General features: G+C 46.2%; 2 pseudogenes; one reads left to right on the top strand and one right to left on the bottom strand.

Annotated features, from left to right (window-relative positions):
• The first annotated feature begins 11210 nt into the window (after positions 1-11210).
• On the top strand, positions 11211-12667 carry LOC102926837 (OTU domain-containing protein 5 pseudogene; annotated as a pseudogene).
• A 5249-nt stretch (positions 12668-17916) lies between these two features.
• On the bottom strand, positions 17917-18806 carry LOC102927138 (ubiquitin-conjugating enzyme E2 L3 pseudogene; annotated as a pseudogene).
• Positions 18807-22161: the final 3355 nt, after the last annotated feature.

Below are 22161 nucleotides of genomic sequence, written 5' to 3'. Positions count from 1 at the left end.
CTCTGGATGTCAAAACAGCTTTAAAAGATTTAAAAAAATTTCAAGAGAAACCATAAAGCAAATGTTTATAAATAAACTTTTATTTAAATAAGCAAAATTTATAAATACTTATAAATTTATAAATAAAGCAAATGTCTATACATGATCAAAGACCAAAGTTAAAAATACAAATAAATGGTGTTGTAATTGAGGGTTTGGTAGACACAGGAGCAGATATCACAATAATTGCACCAAAATCTTGGCATCCAAATTGACCTCTTCAGGAGGTAAATGTTCAGCTTTTAGGGAATTGAACTTTATCTCAAGTAAAACAAAGTGCAAGATGGGTCAAATATATAGGGCCTGTAGGACAGAGAAAAAAATTAAAGCCATGTATGGCTAACATAGCAATGAATTTATGGGGAGGTGACTTGTTACTTTAAAGGAATATCCAAATTAGCATTCCTCCAATCTAAGAAACAAACCATAAACTAACATATGTTTCTGAGGAAAATATTAAAAAGTATTTTAAGCTTTCCTTCATGATATTAATAGGCAAATAGAGTACTAACTAATTCTAGAAAAATGCTTCATCTAGCTTCCTGTACATGATTTTGGGTTTGAGTCTCTATCAGGTTACTAGGAATTAAGTTTTTGTACTCTGGATGTATTTAACAAATTGTGTTCCTTTAACCTCTCCGAGATCTGCTGTATTTGATCTTGGGAAATCTCATAACCTTTAGCCTACCTCGTTGTTCTATGACCCTAGCTTTGCCCCTCTACCAGATCCTTCACTGTAACTGAGGTCCAGCTTCCAATGCTGCTGTAACTAAATCTTTCCAATCTTGTGGAATAATTCTGTTCTGAGTGGCCCATGAATTTAACATCTGCTTCACTAAAGGTGAATGCATACCATATGAAACTATTGCTTCTTTAAATCTCTTCAAATCTAACATTTCTATAGGATCCCAGTTAACTTCTGAATAGCCTTGGGGATGCCTATCATCTGGTGGTCATTCTTGAATGATAACTGGATAACTTAAGATTGGTTTTCTAATTACCTTGGGCCACTTCTCTTCAGTTTCATAATGTAATGTTGCAGTAGCGTCTGTTCTAAATTCCTCTGTCTGTGTGTGAATATTTTTTTTAGTTTCATTAGTCTGTCTTTCTAAGGATTTTATCTTATCAGTCAATTTTTCATATTTGGCACTGATATCAAACAACTTTTATAGGGATAAAACAAGAAGTACCAAAATGATAATGATTATAATTGACATTATGTCAATGCCAGTTAAGTTGATTATCCCTTCATCTAATTGTTCCATTTCAAACTATTCAGTGTGGAACTATACAGAGACCTAACTCCCTGCATCATAATAGTTCCAATTTTTAACATGGGGGAAAGCATTTTTTAAATTAGTCCCCACCCACCCACCCACGTTAAGAATTCCCAGGTGTATCACCAGATCTGCTGATGATGACAGTGAAGTGTGAGGTTGGCTGTCACTGGGGAGCACAGCTAGGCAGAGAACGCAGGCTGAGGGCAGCTGCAGTTGCTCACAGGTAGCTGGGTGGCAGTCACAGAAACATTAGAAGCCTGGGCAGATGTCAAGGTCCTGGTGTCGAGGCAGCTGACCTGGTGTGGCAACAGCTCGAGGAGGAGGTCCAGGGGAAGCTCACAACCCACAGGGAGAAGGAGCTCGCCACCTGAAAAGTGGACTCGGAGGCACGTGAGGAAGAAGCAGGTGTGGTAGGCAGGCAGTTAAAGCACAGAGCTGCCTGAAGGCAGGGTTGGCAGGAAGTAGGTGCTGACTCTGGTGGCATTTGGAACCCAGGTGCCTGTGGAGTTTGGGTGGTAGCTGGAGACTTGTAGAAAGGCTGCAACAGGAAAATCCCAGACTCCCTCAGAGGGCTTGGAGAAAAGGAGGAAAGACTCCGGCTGCTGTGGCTGCAGCGGCTGCAAAGCCAGGGATGAGCGACTATCTCGTGCTTTTGTGCCACGTTGGGCACCAGATGATGCACTTACCTAATTATTATTTATCAATAAAAAATTGGGAGTGGGATATCAGGGTAAGAAACTGAATGATCAGAGAAGTGGCAGCAGAGTTACCAACGACCTCCTATCTCTTCCATTCCTCCATCCAAAAGGACTGAGATCCTCTCTAAGTCCCACCTTACTGCTTCCTGTCTCTCTGTCCTTAGTTCTCCAAAACCTCTATGGTTACTTTTGGTCAGCTAGTGGCTAGCTCCGCCCTCTGATTCAAAGCAAGCTTTATTGTCATAATGCAATCAAAATACCACACAATACCTAGCTTTGACATCTTTAAACTAGTGTGCAAATGTTCACAGCAACTCCATTATTAATGGTTCCACACTAGCAGTGATCCAAACATACCTTAACAGAAGAGCAAATTTTGAACATCCATATATGAGGATGCTCATTTCTCATAAAACAGAGATAAACAGTATGGCTTACTTTGCATTCTCCCATTAAGTGTTTTCAGACTGATTAGGTGGAAGCTCACCTCTCTACTCAGACCCGCCCCCTCAAAGCCCACCAACAGCGGCCCCTCCCCTAGAGCGGCCCTCCCATTCCAGACCCCCATCCCCTCAAAGCCTGCCAAAAGCCACCCCTCCCTGGGGCTGCTCAAGACCATACCTACAGGTTACTTAAGGCCTAGTAGCCATATTTGCCATGTGACTCTTCCTCTGCCTTTCCAAGGGTCACCCAGGATTGCTTTGCTCTGTTCATTAAATCTGGATTTATTAATTTGGTTTGATTGGCTTATTACATCAGCAGATAACCAGCAACCGAGGATTTTAAACTTATCATTTGGTGCTGAACCCAAGTACAGTTGAGTTTTCCGCTGACCACGTGGCTGTGGAGAACCACTCTGCCTTCCTGCATTCAGACTACTTCCTCAGTGAATTACCCACATCCAAGCCAAGGGCCTAAAAGGGGATCCAGGATCCCTTCTGCATCTTCCTGCCAGTCCACTTGCCCAGCCACTGCAGTGCCAGGTAACTGGCCTGTTCTGGGGTAGAGACAGTCTCTGCCTCTTGGGGTTTCTTGTCTGAGAGACTTCCAGTACAGTGATACCCCAAACCTCCACTGTTTTGGTCCCAGACTATTCTCAGGAGAACGTGCCATCATAGTCTCCGGGTATGGAGATATTTTATCTGTGCACCCCAATAAAGCTTATCTGAGGATCAGAGGGAAAAGCCAGCCACTATAGTAAACATAGAAGTCAGGCAATGGTAGCACACACCTTTAATCCTGGCATTCGGGAGGCAGAGATTTATCCAGATCTCTGTGTGTTCAAGGCCACACTGGGAACAGAGCCAAGCATGATGGCACAGGCCTTTAATCCCAGTACTAACCATAAAGGTCTGGAGGTCTGTACAGACAGACAGGAAGTGATGTAGCTGAGTGGAGAGAGGAAGTGAGATTACAGAACAGAAAGGCATATAGGCGTGGGTATAAAGGAAGTAGGTCTCTCTGGAGGCTGAGGAGTTGGTGAGGTGAGGTTGGCTGTGGTTTGTCCTATTCCTCTGATCTCCCAGTTTTAACCCCAATATCTGGTTCCAGGTTTTTTATGAGTAAGACCGCTTAGCAATTTGTTGTGCATCTAAGTCTCTGGCTAACAGCTTGTGAATGTATACTTCCAAGTGCAAGTTCACTCCCCAGACACCATATGAAATTTGTTCAAACTCGGGTTGTCTCACCGTTGACCTGAGTTGACCTGGACCGCACTGCATTCCTGTCCCCTCCCCTGCCTGTCTTCCGTGTCTTGGCATCTCTGCTCCTGGATTCTGCCTGCCAGCAATCTTGCTGCTCCTCTGCCTGCCTCTATCTCATGCTTCTGTCCAATTGCTCTCCCGGTTTTTCCAACGGTTTACTTTCTGGGATGCTCACCCTAACCTGCCTTTGCTCCCCTGATGTTTGTTCCAGCCACGCTGAGACTCATGCCCAACATGTGGCTGTTTGCTCCCCCTCCCCCAGCAGGCTGGGAGACCCACCGCTTAAGCTGCAGCTGGCTGTGTTCTCCACATGACTCTCTGCCAACTGCCCCCTTAGGTTCCCAGTTTCCGCGCTCTTCCCCCCACCCCATACTGTCCTACAATTCTAACTGCCCACCCTGCCCTTAAATCTGTTCTCCTTCAATATGCTCTGCCACATCTTCCTCTCTCCTAAACATCTTTTTTTCCCAAAATTCTCAACTTGCTGTTCTGGCTTACTCAACGGGACAGCATATGCTGGCACACTGTTCCTCAGTTTCCCTCTGTGGCATCTTCTCAGGGCAGTGGTCTGCCTGACCTGGTGGGAGCCATTATGGCCAGGGAATGTCTTTTATTTTAAGTTGGTCATCTGACACTGTTTCCCAGGAAAAGTTTGAATGTCTTTCTGTTAAATGTTTTGTTTCTGTTAAAAATTTTGTCTACTTTCTGTGTGTGGGTGGAAATGTATAAAGGTGTGGCCACTCACGCTGGTTTTAACTGGTCTCGGATGTCTGGATTTGCGTGTCCTGGATTTGCGTGTCCTGTGTGTCTTGATTATGGCTCAGCGGATGGTTACAGATAGCTGCCCTGGCTTGGGATTTGCCGCTGGGCTTTGCTGAATCTCATGTCATGAAATCTGTAAACTTGTAACTCCAGATTAGCACCACGTGGTCTGCCGTAGTGAAGATGACCACGAGGGCAGGCATGATGCTGGTTTACTGAAATATTAAAGCTATACCTCTACATCCATGCACAGGGATGAATCTTGCTGGCAGCCAGACTTTGTGACCTACCTAAAATTAAGCCATTGATATTAAAACTAAATTGTTTACAATATTAAAACTTGGTTTTGCCTTATATATCTTAGCTAAAACTAGAAACTGAATCTTCTTGCTTTTACTCTCATTGGTAAGCTGTTACTAATTGGGAAAACTGTATTGTAGCAATATATTGTGTACCTTGATAAAATTTGCCTGAAGATCAGAGAACAGAACAAGTCACTAGATTAAACATAGATGCCAGGCAGTGGTGGCACACACCTTTAATCCTAGCACTCGGGAGGCAAAGATCCATCTGGATCTCTGAGTTCAAAGTCACCCTGGACTGCATGAGATTGACTTAGTTGAGGAGATAAACAGAGCCAGGCAGTGATGGCACACATCTTTAATTCCAGCACTTAAGATCTCATGCCTTTGCTTGGGAAGCACACATGCCTTTAATCCCAGCACTAAGAAGGAAGTGATATGGCTGGGCAAAGAAAGGTATATAAGGCTTGAGGACACAGGAACTAAAGCTTTTCAGCTGGAGAGTTTTCGGCTGAGGACTCAGAGGCATTCAGTCAGAAGATTTATGGAGTTGGTGAGATGAGATGTGGCAGTGGATTGTTCCTTTGTCTCTCTGATCTTTCAGCATTTACTCCAATATCTGGCTCTGTGTTTTTTATTAAAAAGACCATTTAGTAATTTGAGCAATACTGTATGTCCAGATTTAGCTTATATATGCTCTCAAAGTTAAGCCAAAACAACATTTGTCTAATTTAGATGTACCTTACGGATTTTGTTCCCCTGATCCTCAAACACCTTTAGAAATATGAGAATATGGTATTTAATATAAAAGCTTTTTATGATAGAGAGACATGTCTTCTCCTGGCAACATCCTGTATCTCCTCCAAGGAGACTTCCACCTGGAGACTAGCTTCAGGTGTGACAGGGCCAGCCACAGAGAAAGCTGCTTTGTACCTTGAACTGCTGCTGCTGCTGAGACCTGTCCAGACTGTGACTAAGAGGAGCAATGGGGATCCATTGTCCACCCTGCTGAGACAGGTAGGTCGAGCTCCCCAAATTTCTACTCCACAGGGAAAAAAAAATCTATCAGATCTTCTGGGCTTGGCACCTAGCTAAGGCAAATACTGCTTCTGGGGCTTGTGTCCCCCAAAGAGCACGGAAAGACTTGCTGCCTGGGCGGCTGGAAGACGGTCTCACTTCTGCTTATTTACTTATCCTCTCGTATCTGATGGTATTTCATGACCAGGATACCAATAGACTTGCCAGTTTTACAGCTCTCCCCAACCCCAAGGCTACAAGCACCTTGACAGCTCTTAGGAAGTTTCCTGTTAAAAGGACAGACAGGTGTGCCTCATTCACAGACTCCATACAGGAAAGACTGGTTTATAAATGCAGTTTTGATAGACTGGTAGAGCACTGACCACAAACAGTGTTTAGGGGTCCTTAAATTTCTTAAGGATTCTTAACCCTTTTGCTATGACACCAAGATAGAAGTCTGTTGCAGCTGTTTTACAGACACCTGCAGGTTCCTGCACAGGTGCACCCCTCCTGCTAGACGTGTGCCAAGGCCAATCCACAGGGGGCCCTCCAGATACGGCAGCCCCTATACCAGCTCCAAGGATGCCGACCGGGTGAGTACTGACAGGTTGATTTCACCCATGTCCTCACTCATTAAAGGCTCCATTATCTCTTAACTCTCACTGACACCTTTACAGGATGGATTCACCTCAACCTCCTGGGAAACAGAAGATGTGATGGCTCCTGTACTCCTGGGACACATCATCCCTCGATTTGGTGTGCCATTTCCCCAAGCTCCTAGAACATCAGTGCTGGTACCACCCCTCCAGACTCAAGGGCATATCTGCTCTTCTGTATGGCTCATTCGCCCTTGCCTCTTCTGGACAACCAGGCACATCTCCATTTCATTCTTTCTGGCAGCCACGTCACTTTTCCCATGGCTAACCCTGCACATAGGGCAGATGTTAGTAATCTGTTTTTCCTAGCAACCTACCTTCTCCAGGCAGAACTGTAGCCGTAGCAAAAAGACCTGAGCAGGATGCTTCTCCCAACTGCCCCTGACCTTAGCCCTAGTTATAGAGAGAACCATGTACACCTCCCCCACAGGGAAAGGCCAATCAGAAATGGACAAGCAACTCCAGATGTCCTTCTGCTGAGATTAAAATGTTGCAACTCCCCTAGACCCAAAATAGCCAATCAGCTCAGTCCAGATACCCCTAACAGGGCTTGAGCCAATCCCAGGTCTGTAACTATGCAGTTTTGGAATCCTCCAAGCCCTCCTTATCTAGCCACTATAAAAGCCCTGACCCCATGCTACTCGAGGTCTCTCCTGCTGTGTCACTTGGATGGAGAAGCCCGAGTTAACTCATATTAAAGACTATGTTTTTGCACCAGGTTTGGTCTCTTGGTGGTCTTTTGAGACTTTGGCACAACATTGGACTTTGGGCACAACACTCTGCCTCCTTTAGAAACCAGTGCCTGAGTTCTCCAGGATGACAGTTAATCAGACGCTCCTCCACTCACACCTCTTGCTGAATGTGAGCCCACTGACTCCTGACTCCCCCTTCCATATGCCGCCCCATGCCCGCAGGAAGTACCCAGACTTGAACCAGTGCCCCTATACCCAAGGAGTCTGGAATATTCTGGTGGAAGCCCACCTTTCTCCACAGGTGCACCCCCTCAAAGCCCACCAAACAGCAGCCCCTCCCCTAGAGCTTCCCTCACATTCCAGATCCCCACCCCTCCCTGGTACTGCTCAAGACCATGCCTACAGGTTACTTAAGGCCCGGTAGCCATATTTGCCATGTGACTCTTCCCCTGCCTTTCCAAAGGTCACCCAGGATTGTTTTGCTCTGTTCATTATCCCTGGTTTATTAATTCGACTTGATTGGCTTAATACATCAGTAGTGGCAGATACCCAGCAACTGGGAGTTTAAAACTTATCACAGAGCACATTGATGAAGTTAGGTAAAACTCCAGAAAATGGAAGCAATGATTGGAGGACTACTGTGTTAGGAAGAACAGTAAACCAATGCTTGGTCATAGGAATTCAGATATGGACAGAGAATTGTAAACAGGAACGAAGAAAATTTAGAGGTGAGTGTAGTTAGAAAGTTTCTCTAGTCCCACCCAGCCCTCAGTCCCACAGCCACTTATAAAATAATTACTCAGAGGCTTCTATTAATTACCAATTGATGGCATACGGCAGGCTTCTTGCTAGCTAGCTCTTATAACTTAAAATTAACCCATTTCTATTAATCTATGTTTTGTCACGTGTTCCATGGCTTACTGGTCTGCTGGCATATTGTTCCTCAGGTGACAGGCTGGTGTCTCTCTCCTCTCCTTTCTCCTCCCACTGTCTGTCTTGGATTTTCCCACCTGGCCCCATCCTGCCCTGCCATAGGCCAATACAGCTTTATTTATCAACCAGTCAGAGCAACACATATTCAAAGCATACAGAAAGACACCCCACAGCAGGTGACTGTTGGTTTTGGTGAGGATTTATACTAAAATTGTTCACATTGTAGACTTTCTTGTATGTGGGGTGTGTGTGTGTGTGTGTGTGTGTGTGTGTGTATGCATTTAATTGCCCATCTTGAAAGTCTACACAGGGCAATGGTGGTACATGTCCTAAATCCCAGAACTCTGGAGGCAGAGACTGGCAGATCTCTGCGAGTTCCAGGACAGCCAGGACTTCTGGAGAAACCCTGTCTTGAAAAATAAAAATAAGATAAAATAATGGCCCAATACAAAAATCTGGATCTCCTACTTTCAGTGTTCTGCTTTTCATGGGTCCATCAAAGAAAAGGGGTCACTCCAGAATGTAATTTCATGCTTAGCAAAAGCAGCAGGGTGGGCCAGCTTCTGGTGAACTGACTGCCTCTTGCTTCCCCAAAAGTCCCTTTATTGTTACACAGTTCACACCTTTAGCAATACCAAAACCTCTTATCTGAAGTTGTTTGAAGAAACCACTACCTGAGCAATACTCAGCTATGAGACCTCCTGGTGTGCCAGGTCCTCTCATTACTTAGTTTTCCAAAAGCTCTGAAATTCCTTCAGGAAGAACTCAGATAATAATCACTATTGTTAGTGGGCATGGTGGTGCATGCCTTTAATCCTAGCACTTCAGGAGGTAGAGGGAGGCAGATCTCTGTGAGTTCGAGGCCAGCCTGGTCTACAGAACAAGTTCTGTTCTGTAGCCAGGGCTACACAGAGAAAACCCGTCTTGAATCTCCCCCACCCTCCCAAAAAAAATCACTGACCTTAAACAAATGGTAACAGTAATGACTTTAAATAAAAGGTAGTTCAAAACCTAGGTGCTAGCACTCCTGAATTCAAGCCAGATGCAATGCACTGTGGGATCTCTCACTACACCTGTTCCCCTAGAAAAGCCAGGAAGTTTGGTGAATGTGTTCTTGCTTGCACAGAATCAGAGACTAGTGAACAGAAAAGGCTGAGTCCCAAGGCACATACCTGGACCATAACAACCTCACTTGCCTATGTAGCCAGGGCAGCATGGGAAAAACACATGGAGAACAGCCTAACTAGCCTTGGAAATCTAAAAAGAAATGCTTGCTTTTTTGGTGACCCTGACTACAGAGAAATTAAATTTGGGAGGTTGAGAATATTAATAGCCCCTCATCCATAAGCAAGTAACTAGAGCTTTTCTAGAAGTGCCTGTAACAGAGACCCCCAGATTTACTGCCCCTGACTCTGTGAAGCACAGCTAATGCGAAGGCAGTTAAAGCGAACACTGATGCTTTCGTTGCACTTGTGATTTCCTCTAGGGAAGGGGCACAGCACACGGGTGGACCTCCCCCTTATCACATGGTCACCTGACACACGCCAGGTTCCAGAGGTAAGATAGCTTCAGCCACAGGCACTGGAAGTGACACTCCTCAAGCCAGGTTACCAAGCTCCTGGAGTTTCACATATACCCAGCAGCACCCACTGGAATGTCTATCTCCGGGGCGGATGCCCAGATGCAAGCATCAACTTGTTGCTGATAACTCGCTCCTTCACCAAGGCCACATTAGGAGCTTTTCTGCCATCAGTTGACCAAGCAGATAACACACTCCCTGCACTCTAAGGCATTTATTTCTCTTTGGACTTTGTGGTACCAAAGAATGAAAAGCCATTGGATTAAAGCTTTCCTCTGGTGTAGCAGGAATTTTCTTTGGGCTGCCAGCTCACAAATGATGACACAGAGACGTATTAATTATGAAAGCTTGGCTTTAGCTTAGGCTTGTTTTTAACTAGCTCTTAGAACTTCAGTTAATCCATTTCTATTCATCTACGTGCTGTCATGTATGCCCACCCTGCTTCCTCTGTGTCTCCTTTCATCTCTACCACACCCCTAGGTTCCTCCTCCTTCTCCTCCTCCTCTCTGCCCAGAAACCCCACCTATACCTCCTGCCTATCTGTGTTGTGGAATAATCTTTTTGTACACTGTGAAGATGTGTCACTCTGATTGGCCAGTAGCTAGGCAGGATTTCTGGACAGAGAAGACACTGGGAAGAAGGTGGCGGTGATGCCAGGGGCCACAGAGCAAGGAGCATGGGCATCACAAAGAGGAGGTAATAAAGCCATGAGGCAGAAAGGAGATTAAAAGATAGGGGTTAATTTAAGTTATGAGCTAGTTAGAAACAAGCCTAAGCTGTCAGCTGAGCTTTCATAATTAAAAATAAGTCTCGTGTCATCATTGGGGAGCCAGTGATCCTGACAAAAAAAAGTCTGACTGCAGTGGTGTGGTTTCTGTGGTATTTGAGGAGGCTGGACTTGGAGGTGAAGTTTGCTGCACCCATCCGTAAGTAATTCTTTCTCCTGTGTGAATTCTATGACACAGATGGAAGATAGATCTGTGGCCAAAACACACTCAGCTTCTACCAGTGTGGACTCTGGTGTGAAATGGGGCAGAATTTTGGCTGCAGGACTTCCCACAGTAGTGCATTTATAAGCCCCTCTCCAGCGTGCTCTCCCTGATGCCAAACAAGTGTAATTTTGCAGCTGACGAAGGTACCGGCTTTGTTTAAAGCACACTCACTGCTGAGGAATCTGGTGCGGAGCAAGTCTGTGCTTCTGGCTAAAGGACTTGCTGCATTCACTGCACTTATGGGGGGGGGGGTCTGTCTCCCAGGGGTGTTCTCTGCTGTTGAGAAAGTCTGGAATGTTCTTTTCCACTGTAAAAGGCCTCCCTGCCTTGGTACTGATGGGAAAACTGCTTGGAACGAGAGGTGTGATGCTGAAGAAATTATAGCTGGGCAGGAGGTCCTTCCTGCCATCCTCGGATATGAAGAGATTCCCCGCCACGCTCATTCTGCATTTCTTAGCATGAGAAGCCCTGTCCTCATCCTATGTGAGGTGCTGCCTTCCACTGGCTGCTTCTGATACTAGGAGACGCTTCCCCTGAAGCAGAACTGTGGCTCTGGCATGGAGGGGCCCGCTCTTCATTGCTGAGCATTAGCTGTGCCTCTTGGTGCAGTGGGGAGCCCTGGGCCACCGCAAGCTTCTCCACTTCCTGTGGAGGCCCTGATGTCCCCAGCAGAGGTCCTGATGATGCTCTTTGTTCACCAACAGCGGGGGTATGCGAGGCGTGGGTGGTGCCCTGGGCCTGGGCGGCTGCTGCTCCAGACCAGGACACAGCAAGCTCGCGGCATTGGTGCGGTTGGCTGGAGACGGTCTGGAGTGTGAAGAGGTCGGAGCAGGCTACAACAGGGAAGACGAATGTGAAACTGCTGAGGCACAAAAGGAGATCCTGCCACTGTCGAGCAAAAGGAACACTGGTTTGAAAAGGCCTACAGGACAAGGAAGGCTTCATCATCAAGCAGATGAAGGATAGCACCTGTCTATTCCGGGCTGTAGCTGGAGGACATGCATGAGATTGTGTGACAGCATTGCATGGACTATCCAATGAGGATTGCTGACTACTTCTCCAACCAGGTCCCAAAAGACTTCACCACCTATATCAATCGGAATCGGAAAAACAACTGAGACGCAGGCTATGGCAGAGACGGTCAGCTGTCCTGTGAAGATGTATCAGTATAGCACAGGTGTTTCTGTAGTGGAATCTAGCAACACATTCATTCCATGGGATCCATCAAAATGAAGATGAACCCATCTGTGTCAGCTACCACCGGAATATCCACTATAATTCAGTGGTGAATCCTAACAAGGCTACTGTTGGTGTAGGGCTAGACCTGCCATCATTTAAACCAGGGTTTGCAGCGCAATCCCAGATGAAGAATGCCAAAAAGGCATCAGAGTAATCATGGGTTGAACAGCAAATATTGGAAGACAAGAAATGAGCCACAGACTAAGAGGCCACAGAAGAGGCCATAGAGGAGCAGGAAGCTCCTCAGTGGCTGAGGGATCAGGAGAAACAAGTCCCAGAAAGCCAGTACCACACGCAGTTCAGCAGCAGCAGCAGCAGCAGCAGCAGCCTCCAGCGGCCTGGAGGAATGGACTAGTCGGTCTCCACCACAGTGAAGTCAGCCTTATTACCTGAGCACCCCGAACTGCATGCGGAGCTAGGCATTGAGGCCCCTTCCCCAGGCGCTGTGTTAGCTCTTGCAAAGCCCCTTCACCTCCTTAACTCTGTGCACCGGGTATAAGCCGTCAGTTCTGGGCAGGAGCTGACTGGGCCACCCCTCCTCTTATGTCCGGCTACCCTGTTCTGGATTCCCTGGTCCTCATCCAGCGGATGTCCCCCTCTGCCCTTGCAAGTCTGAATAACTGGGATGGTGATGAGATCCTAGCATCAGTGGGTACTGGCAGTGTCCCAACAGGAATACCTAGACAGTATGAAGAAAAACCAAGTGCACAGAGAGCCACCCCCAGACAAGAGTTGCTGGAGACCCAGGGACCGGGCACTGTCGTCTGATCCCTGACTCCTGCCCTTTGATGCCACCCAACATTCTTTGGCTTTCTTACCTCTTGGCTTCCTTCTTGTTTCCTCTTCACCACTTCCCTCTGGCTAGCCCACCCGTCTATCTCATCCCTGCCACCACCAACAGTCTCGGCCAGCTGGTGTGCCCTATTGGCCCTGCACAGGACCATCTCAGCATTCCACAGGGGACTCTGGAAAGGGTGCAGAAGGTAGGTGAGAGGCACGCAGAGATGGGCCATCTGGCAGCCAGGCAGCCCCGAAGAGAGAGACACACACAGATGAAGGGAGTCTTCTGCTCGCCCTTCCTTACAGATCAGAGAAAACTGTCGCCCCTCCCCCACAACAGTGACAGTGGACGTGGGGAATTTTCCTTCCTATACCTCAAGAATGTGAACCTTCCATACTGTGGGATGGTCTGTATGTCAAATCAAATTGCTCTGATTGGTCAATAAATAAAACACTGGCCAGTGGCTAGGCAGGAAGTATAGGCAGGACTAACAGAGAAGAGAAATAAAAGAACAGGAAGGCGGAAGGAGTCACTGCCAGCCGCTGCCATGACAAGCATCATGTGAAGATGCTGGTAAGCCACGAGCCATGTGGTAAGGTATAGATTTAAGGAAATGGATTAATTTAAGATACAAGAACAGTTAGCAAGAAGCCTGCCACAGCCTTACAGTTTGTAAGCAATGTAAGTCTCTGTGTTTACTTGGTTAGGTCTGAGCAGCTGTGGGACTGGCCTGTGACAGAGATTTGTCCTGACTGTGGGGCAGGCAGGAAAAGTCTAGCTACACTTCCATGTTAAATTTTTCTTTATTAAAATGTACTTTTGCCAGGTGGTGGCGTATGTACATCTTTAATCTCAGCACTCAGGAGGCAGAGGCAGAGGCAGGTGGATCTCTGTGAGTTTGAGCCCAGCCTGATCTACAGAGTGAGTTCCAGGACATTCTGGGCTACACAGAGAAACTCTGTCTCAACAAACAAACAAACAAAACACATAAGATGCACTTTTATCTTATAAAATCAGCAAATCAAAAACAATGTCCATGGCAACGCTGGCTCTGTGTGGATGGTGTCTCTGGTGTAGAGACAGGTAGGCTGACCATGAGACATGGAGGCAAAGAGATAGATTCTGCTGTCTTCTGGCCTCCAGCTCCTTGGAGGGGCCGAAGATAGAGGATCAGAAGATCAGAGGAAGGTGGCGATGTTGCAGGTGGCAGACTGGCTATGGACAGTGAGACCCTGACCTTGCCACATCCCTACTGCTTCCATGACCACTAGTCTGTTTGCAATCTTGGGGTGGGGGTCTCTTTGGAGATCATGGCTGCTCCCCAAGACTTGAGTTTAGAGAGTGGGAGCAGCCTTGGCAGATGGAGGACCATGCCCTGCCGATGTCAACAAGATCCTCCATCAGTAACGTTCTTGGCATGATAAAACAGAAGGGAACCTCTCACAGTGGGGAATCCCTCCCAGACCCCAGATTAAGCACAAACTACACCCAAACACCTGTTTTCACAGAGAGGGCCTTCATTAAGTGGGAAGAAAAGTTAAAGTGGCTGCTTTCTGACTCAGGCAGAAAAACAGCAACAAGTGACCTTGCAGGTGTCATTCTTCAGAAGAGAAAAGGGGAGTCTGTGTTAAAATGGGCTGGGTAAAGGAGACAGAGGGTGGAGGAGAAGGGGAAGGGGACAAGGGAAAGGGGACAGGGGTATTTATCCAGGAGGGACAAAGGACCGCCTCTGGGTAGAGAGAGACAGATGTGGCCTCTGGGAAATGGTGCTTCATAAAGGTAAAGGGAGCCAAATGGGACTTTTGATCACTGGACTTCGATACTTGGATAGCTGGACCGTGGTGGTCAGCCTCAGGAGGAGGAAGTGGGTAAATAAGGGAACAGACCTTGTGGCCAGCTTTAGGATGTAATCTAACAGTTTTTAACAAGGCAGAGGGGCTGGAGAGAAGGGGCAAGGCCTGCCAGAGCCGCATGCTCGAGTGGGCTAGAGTCCCTTCAAAAACCAAATGTCAATCTCCCTGCATTGAAAAATATAATTAACTAATTAAAGAAAAGTAGATCCATGCGGTTGTTCTCACTAGTCAAATTCTCGTGCTCATAATGGAACCATTGGGAGTTGTTAAGCAATGAAAACATAAATATGTTCATGAAAAATCCAGGAATAAGTACGTGAGGCTCGGGGGGGGGGGGGGGGACTGAGAATGGACAGGTTAGGCCATGGAGAGGATCACTGTGGGGGCGGAGGGAGGGTGGACAGCGATGAGGTAGAGCAGAAAGGCAGGCTGGCCTTTGGCCTGTTTCTGTGTGGACAGCTATCAGCGTGGGTGTGTGAAAGCGCCACTGAACCGAGGTGGTGTCCACACCAGACAGCCCCACCGCACCTTTTTAAGGACAACGCAGGTTCTGAGCACATTCACAGCACACACACGGCAGAGGGAGTCGGGGAGGGCAGTGGAGACGGAGAGGTGCTGTCACCTTAAGCCGAAGTCAGAGTGGGAGTGATGAGTGAGCAAAACGTCAAGAATGGGGTTTGAAGGCACCAATCAGGCTGCTGGCCCCGGCTCTGTCTTGCCATGAAAATACTAAGGGACACTGGAAGAGTTTCTGGATCCATCCTGACTCAGGATGTCAAGCAACTCCTCATTCCAAACTCACCAAAGCCAGTTCTCCACAAGACTGTCTTGGTGTGCCTGGCATTACATCTGTCTCCTGCTCCACCACACAACTCCATGAATGTAGGAAGATACAAGTCCTGAGAGGAACATAATAAGGCAGATGGGAGGACAGCGGCAGCTTGAGACAACCCCGACCGACAGACCAAAGACAAGGAAACCACAAATAAAAGAGAACCTCAGAGCTGGAGAGGTGGCTCAGTCGGGGGAAGGAGCCGGCTGCCGAGCCTGAGTTGAGTACCAAGACCCGCATGGTGGAAGCGAGAATAGAGTCTTGAAAGCTGTCCTCCGACTCCCACGCTTATGCCTTGATTACCCCAACCCCTTCTCTTTCTCAAATAAATAAAACTTTAAAAAATGTTTTTAAACCTCAGAGAAACATCTTACAGCAACGGCTCAGTGCTCCCCAGAGAAGCTGGCACCATCGGACATGAGCAGCTCTAAGGGGAGAACAGGCCCTCATCACAACCCTGGCACCCATAGCAAGAACAGTCCTTGATAGCCGGGGCGGTGGTGGCGCACGCCTTTAATCCCAGCACTCGGGAGGCAGAGGCAGGCGGAGCTCTGTGAGTTTGAGGACCGGCTGATCTACAGAGTGAGTTCCAGGACAGCCAGGGATACACAGAGAAACCCTGTCTCATAAACAAACAAAAACAAACAAAATCCCTCAAGAAAAAGAGGGGGAAGCGCCTCACAGCCTCTTCCATCAGCAAATTCCACGGTCTTGCCTCCAAAAGTTGCCTCCTGTGTGCACCCACCCAGCCTTCTTTCCTTCTTAAGTTCTCAAGGTTGGCCAAGTTGCTGGGAGCATTCAGTTCACATGCTCAACATAGCCAAAATCTGAAGCCTGATTCTCCTTCCTGATGCTAGCTGATGGCTCCTTCCTTCCAGCAGAAGTGAAAAGCAACCATTGAGCTATCCCGACTCGGCTGGAGCTGCTAGATCTCCACCCTGCTTCAAAGCACCCACGGTTCCTAATTCTCTCATAGTAAAGACTCAGTTCCTCATCTGCATTCTAGGCCTGAATCCTGTATCCTGGCTCTCTAGTCCCCTAAAACGTAAGAGTCAGCTCTGTCTTGCCTCTAAGTATGAATGAATGCCCAGTGTGTTTAATGCCTTCTATAGGACAGTTTATCAATGGGATGTGTGGTAGTTTTAATGTAACTGGCCCCCGTAAGTGCATAGGGAGTGGTATTATTAGGAGGTGGCTTTGTTGAAGTAGGTGCATTCTTGTTGGAGGAAGTGTGACCAAGATGTAGCCAGCACCATGTCTGCCTGCATGCCACCATGCTCCCCACCATAACGATAATAGACTGAACCTCTGAACTGTAAGCTGCCACCCTAATTAAATGTTTTCCTTTATAAGAGTTGCTATGGTCATGATGTCCCTTCACAGCAATAGAAGCCCTAACAAGACAGGATGTATCCATACAACCCCTGGTCTGAACTCCAGACCCCAGAAACCATAGACCTAGTTAGTGGTCCACAGTGGCAGGTGTGGAGTCCCAGCACACAATTCCATCACCCTATGAATAGAATATAGGGGTGAGAAGAGCCCGAGACACACCTGTGGAAAGACTGCTTCTGTAAGTAGAGGGCATCTATGGTGGGGACCTGAGCATACATGACCCTATCTTTGCCCTGGAGCAAAGTAACTCTCAAATGACTAACATCTTGGTGTGAAAATTAGACATCTGACAGAAAGAAACAGATCACCTCTCCATAAGCAAGGTTCCAGTTACTCACTGGGAAGCCTCACCATGGATTTAAGGTGTTTTGTTTTGTTTTGTTTTGTATATGTGGAGATGTAACCAACTGTCTTATTAAATAAGAAACACAGAAACAATGTAAAAGAGAAAGCCGAGAGGTCAGAGCTCAGAGCTAAAATCTCACCCTTCCGCCTGCGGTGTCCCAGCTTCCCGAAAGACAGCTATATCCTGTCTGTTCGTGTTTTTTTTATAGTATGTTGTTCTGCCTTCTCATTGGTTGTAACCCAAACACGTGACTGCCTCGTCACTGTCTGAATGTACAGCCCCCTAGGTCTTAAAGGCATATGTCTCCAATGCTGGCTGTATCCCTGAACACACAGAGATCTATGGGATTAAAGGCGTGTGCCACCACCGCCACACTCTGTCTATGGCTCTAATAGCTCTGACCCCCGGGCAACTTTATTTATTAACATACAATCAAAATCACATTTCAGTACAATTAGAATACCACCACATATATGAGTGTTTTGCCTCCATGTGTTCTGTGAACCATGTGTGTACAGTGCCCATGGGGGCCAGAAGAGGATGTTGCATCCCCTAGAACTGGAATTACAGATTATTGTGAGCCACCATATCCTTGCTGGGAATTGAACCCTACTCCTCTGGAAGAGCAGCCAGTGCTCTTAACCACTGAGCCAATATTTCTCCAGTCCTGCCACTGTATTTTATTTTATTTTGAATTTTTTTAATCCTTCTTCACAGGTTACCTAGACCACTTTTGATTAAGAAAACCGTAGAAAGTTAGTAACCACTGCCAGGGGTTTTCCAGAGTTCTGCTTTGTGGGGTATCTGAATGCACTGTTCAAGGGCTCTGCTCAAACTTGCTGTAATCACTCATGGCAGAGTTTAGTCCACAGGTGACTTTCCCCCCACATTTCTTTGTAAAATCTTCAGCATTCTTACAGAATATTTTTACAGTCCTTAGAGTATTCTTCGACTAGGTCAGCCCTGTAAATGGACACTTCCTGTCTTAACTGCCTGTTTCCAAATACCCAGCAGCCGCTTCCCAAATTATCACTCAGAGGCTTAATATAAATTATAAATGTTCAGCTGATAGCTCAGGCTTGTTACTAGCTAACTCTTACACTTCAATTAACCCATAATTTGTATCTATGTTTAGCCACATTGTTTGGTTCCTTTTTTCAGTATGACATTCTCATCTTGCTTATCTGCATTTACCTGCAACTCTCTGACTATGCCCTTCCTCTTCCCAGAATTCACCTAGTCTGGCTCTCATGCTCAATCTTTTCCTGTTCAGCTATTGGCCAGTCAGCTTGTTTATCAAACCAATCACAGCTACAAATCTTCACAGTGTACAAAAGAGTTTTCCACAGCACTGCCCAGAGTGGTGCTCAGGCTGGGTCATTTACCAGTGGTGTGAGGGACAGGACTACTTAGTCAGTCTTGGTGGCTGGCTTCCAGTTTTGAGCACTAATTACTGGTGGACAGATCTGCCCCCTATCATCAATATTAGGGTGGTAGACCTTAGTTTTAAATGTGATCTTGGGTGGTTTAAATGGATACTTTGCTGGAAAATTGATTCCGATTCTGAAGGTTCCTCTTACCATACAGAGGGTTGTCAGGAACAGTCAGACCTTGCCAAGACAGTGAACTAGTTTCATCAACCTGGATGTTACAGGAGTACTTCATCCCACATTTGCAGATTGATTCAAGCTCCTTCATCCACTTCCTACTGCTGTGGAATAATCCTTCTGTACACTGTGAAGATGTGTTGCTCTCATTAATAAAAAGCTGATTGGCTGGTGGCTAGGCAGGATTTTTGGAGCAGAGAGAATACTGGGAAGAAAGGGGGCTGAGTCAGAGAGATGCCATGAGATGAAGAGCAAGCAGGATGGGAACTACATACATCACATAGATTAACAGAAATAGGTTAATTTAAGTTATAAGACGTAGCTAAAAACCAGCCTAAGATATTGGCTGAGCATTTATAATTAATGTTAAGTCTCTGTGCAGATATTTGGGAGTGGCTGGGGGGACAGAAAAGTTCTCCTACAACCTATTGATTCCCATCTTGGATCTGATCCCACCACCAGATTTCTTTTCTGGTTTTTCAAGACTGGGTTTCTCTGTGTAGCTTTGCACCTTTCCTGGAACTCACTCTGTAGCCCAGGCTGGCCTCAAACTCACAGAGATCTGCCTGCCTCTGCCTCCCGAGTGCTGGGATTAAAGGCATGTGCCACCACCACCCAGCCCACCGCCAGATTTTAAAAATTCACCTTTGTGTTTCTTTCTTCTCTTTGGTCACAAGTGAGGCTGGGAGATAATCCACACATTAACATTCCAGCTAGGATAGTCTGAGAAAACAAACTTCTGATATTGAAGAACAAAATTACCTTAGTAAAAGCAGAGCACAACAGAAAATGGAAACAGTGGCCCCAAAAAGCCTTTATAATAATAGTTTAAAAGCAATCTCTCAGGTGCTCACAAGAAATCATCAAAATTGGGCTAGAGAGATATGTTGTGAAATAATCTTTTTGTACACTGTGAAGATGTATCACTTTGATTGGTTTAATAAAAAGCTTAATGACCAATGGCTAGGCAAGATTTCCAGGCACAGAGGACACTGGGAAGAAGAAGTCAGAGATGCCAGGAGACACAGAGCAAGCAGGATGGGCAGTACAGAGATGAGGTGATGAAGTCATAAGGCAGAAAGTAAATTAACAGAAATGAGTTATTTAAGTTGTAAGAGCTAGTTAGAAACACGTCTAAGTTATTGGCCAAAATTAACAATAAGTCTCTGTGTCATTATTGGGGAGCTGATAGTCTTGATGGTCCCTACAAAAAAAATCTGCCTACAGAGATGGCTCAGAGTTACGAGTGTTCTGTTCCCCACAGCCATATCAGCCAGCTTATAGCCACCTCTAACTCCAGTTCCAGGACCTTCTTGGTCTTAGCAGACTAGTTCACACACATAGTACACACTCACACAGACATGAAAACACAAAATTAAACCTTTTTAAAATCAGTAATTAAAATATTCCAAGCAAACAAAAATATTAACTCAAAGCTAAAGACCCCAAATGAATCTGCCAGGTCCAGTGTCCTATGACAAGATGTTATCATGACCTCAATGTTAAATAGAGGCAGGTGGGCAGTGCTGGCACAAGCCATTAATCTCAGCACTCAAGAGTCAGAGGTAGCCAGATCTCTGTGAGTTTGAGGCCAGCCTGATCTATGCAGTGAGATTCCAGGTCAGCAAGGGCTACATAGAGAGACCTTGTCTCAATAAAGACACACACACAAAAGATACAGATCCCAGTCTCTGCACCTTCTTGGTCTGTTTCTAGACATTCCTAGGCAATGGGGACTTTTGTAAATATAAATTAATTCTGTCTAAGGATGTCTTTAGGACTCCTTTTCAGATCACTTTTTTTGTTAATTTTCAAAAACATGAGTTTTTGAAAAATAAAAATAAAAAGCAACATTATAAAACAAAATCTACATTTTTTTCTGAGCTGGCTTCAATTGGGCTGGTCAGCTAAGATGTTCTCCAGTGAAGTATCAGAAGGCACTGAGTTTGAGTTTCTTACGCAAAGAAAGGAAACAAAACAACCAATCCAAAGAAACCAAAACAAACCCAAAACTTGGGTGTGTTCACACATGCTCTCCTGTGCATGCTCATGAGGAGGCCAGAGGTTGACACTGGGTCAAGTTCCTCTATCTTATTTGGGAGGATAGAATCTCTTACTGAACTGGAACTCAGCTATGCTGCTGGTCACCTAGTCTCTAGGATCTGTATGTCTCCCTCATCCACACATCCAACACTAGGGTTACAGATGCACACCACATCCTGTGTGGTACTGCTAATCAAAACTCAGGTCCTCCTGTTTGATCAGCAAGCGTTTTATCCACTACACCATTTCCCCAGATCCTAAAACTTCTAAGTCCCTGAAGAGGTCAGTTGTTTTTGTTGTTGTTGTTGTTGTTTAATTTTGTTTTGTTTTCTGATCTTTTCCCACAATTGATCCAGATTTCATAAAACCCACCAGAGCATAGACAGATGTCTGTTGCCTGTAGGCAGAGTTTTCCTGTGTCCTGGCAGTGGCTTCCCAAATAACCACTCAGAGACTTATTATTAATTATAAATGCTTGATCGATAGCTTAGGCTTGTCTAACTAGCTCTTACAACTTAATTAACCCATTTCTATTCATCTATGTGCTGCCCCAAGAATCGTGGCTTTTACCTCTCCTACATGTCCTGATTCCTTTCCATCTGGCTGGTGACTCCTCTGACTCCACCTTTCTTCTTCCTCGTGTCCTTAGTCTGACTCTCCTGCCTAACCTTATCATGTCCAGCTGTTGGTCAGTCAGTTTCTTTATTAAACCAATCACAACGACATATATTCACACACAGTGTAAAGGAATATTGCAGAGTTGCCTGCCTGTAAAACTTACTCAGTTGGGATCCATGGACCCCACCCCCAAAAGCTATTTTTCCTCAACCAAAGTAGTCAAATCCATAAAGGAAAGGGAAGGGAGGAAATTTGGGGGAAGATAAAGGTAGGTAGCAGCTGAGAGAATCCCTCAAGACTCCCTGGCAGGAATTCACCAGAGACCTGCCAACAACCAGCTGCCTGCCACACCATCTGACACTGTAAACAGTGAAGCCTTAGAGATGCTGAAGCCATCAATTCCACCCACTGGACCTCAGAGGGGGCAAAGCAGACCTGCTGGCCCTTGTGCCTCCCTGGTCAGGCTCCTCAAATCTGTTGCTGATATGATTCCAGAAGCTGTTCCTGGGAAAGCACCCTTCAGGGAAGGGATAGGGCAGGTGACAAAAGGGCTTTCTTTGGTGGTCAAAGAATGCAGCTTTGTTCAAATACCAATGCCTTTAATCCCAGCACTGGGGAGGCAGAGGCAGGAGGACCTCTGTGAGTTCAAGGCCAGCCTGGTCTACAGAGTGAGTTCCAGGACAGCCAGGGCCACACAGAGAAACCCTGTCTGGAAAAAACAAACAAACAAACAAACAAACAAACAAAAGAAGTGGATTCACAAAATTGGAAGGAAAGAAGGCCCATGAGAGAAT

Source organism: Peromyscus maniculatus, chromosome 1, assembly GCF_049852395.1.
Source record: "Peromyscus maniculatus bairdii isolate BWxNUB_F1_BW_parent chromosome 1, HU_Pman_BW_mat_3.1, whole genome shotgun sequence".
NCBI classification, from domain to species: Eukaryota; Metazoa; Chordata; class Mammalia; order Rodentia; family Cricetidae; genus Peromyscus; species Peromyscus maniculatus.
The sequence above is the reverse complement of the archived record's forward strand: the minus strand, read 5'-3'. Positions and strand labels throughout refer to the sequence as shown.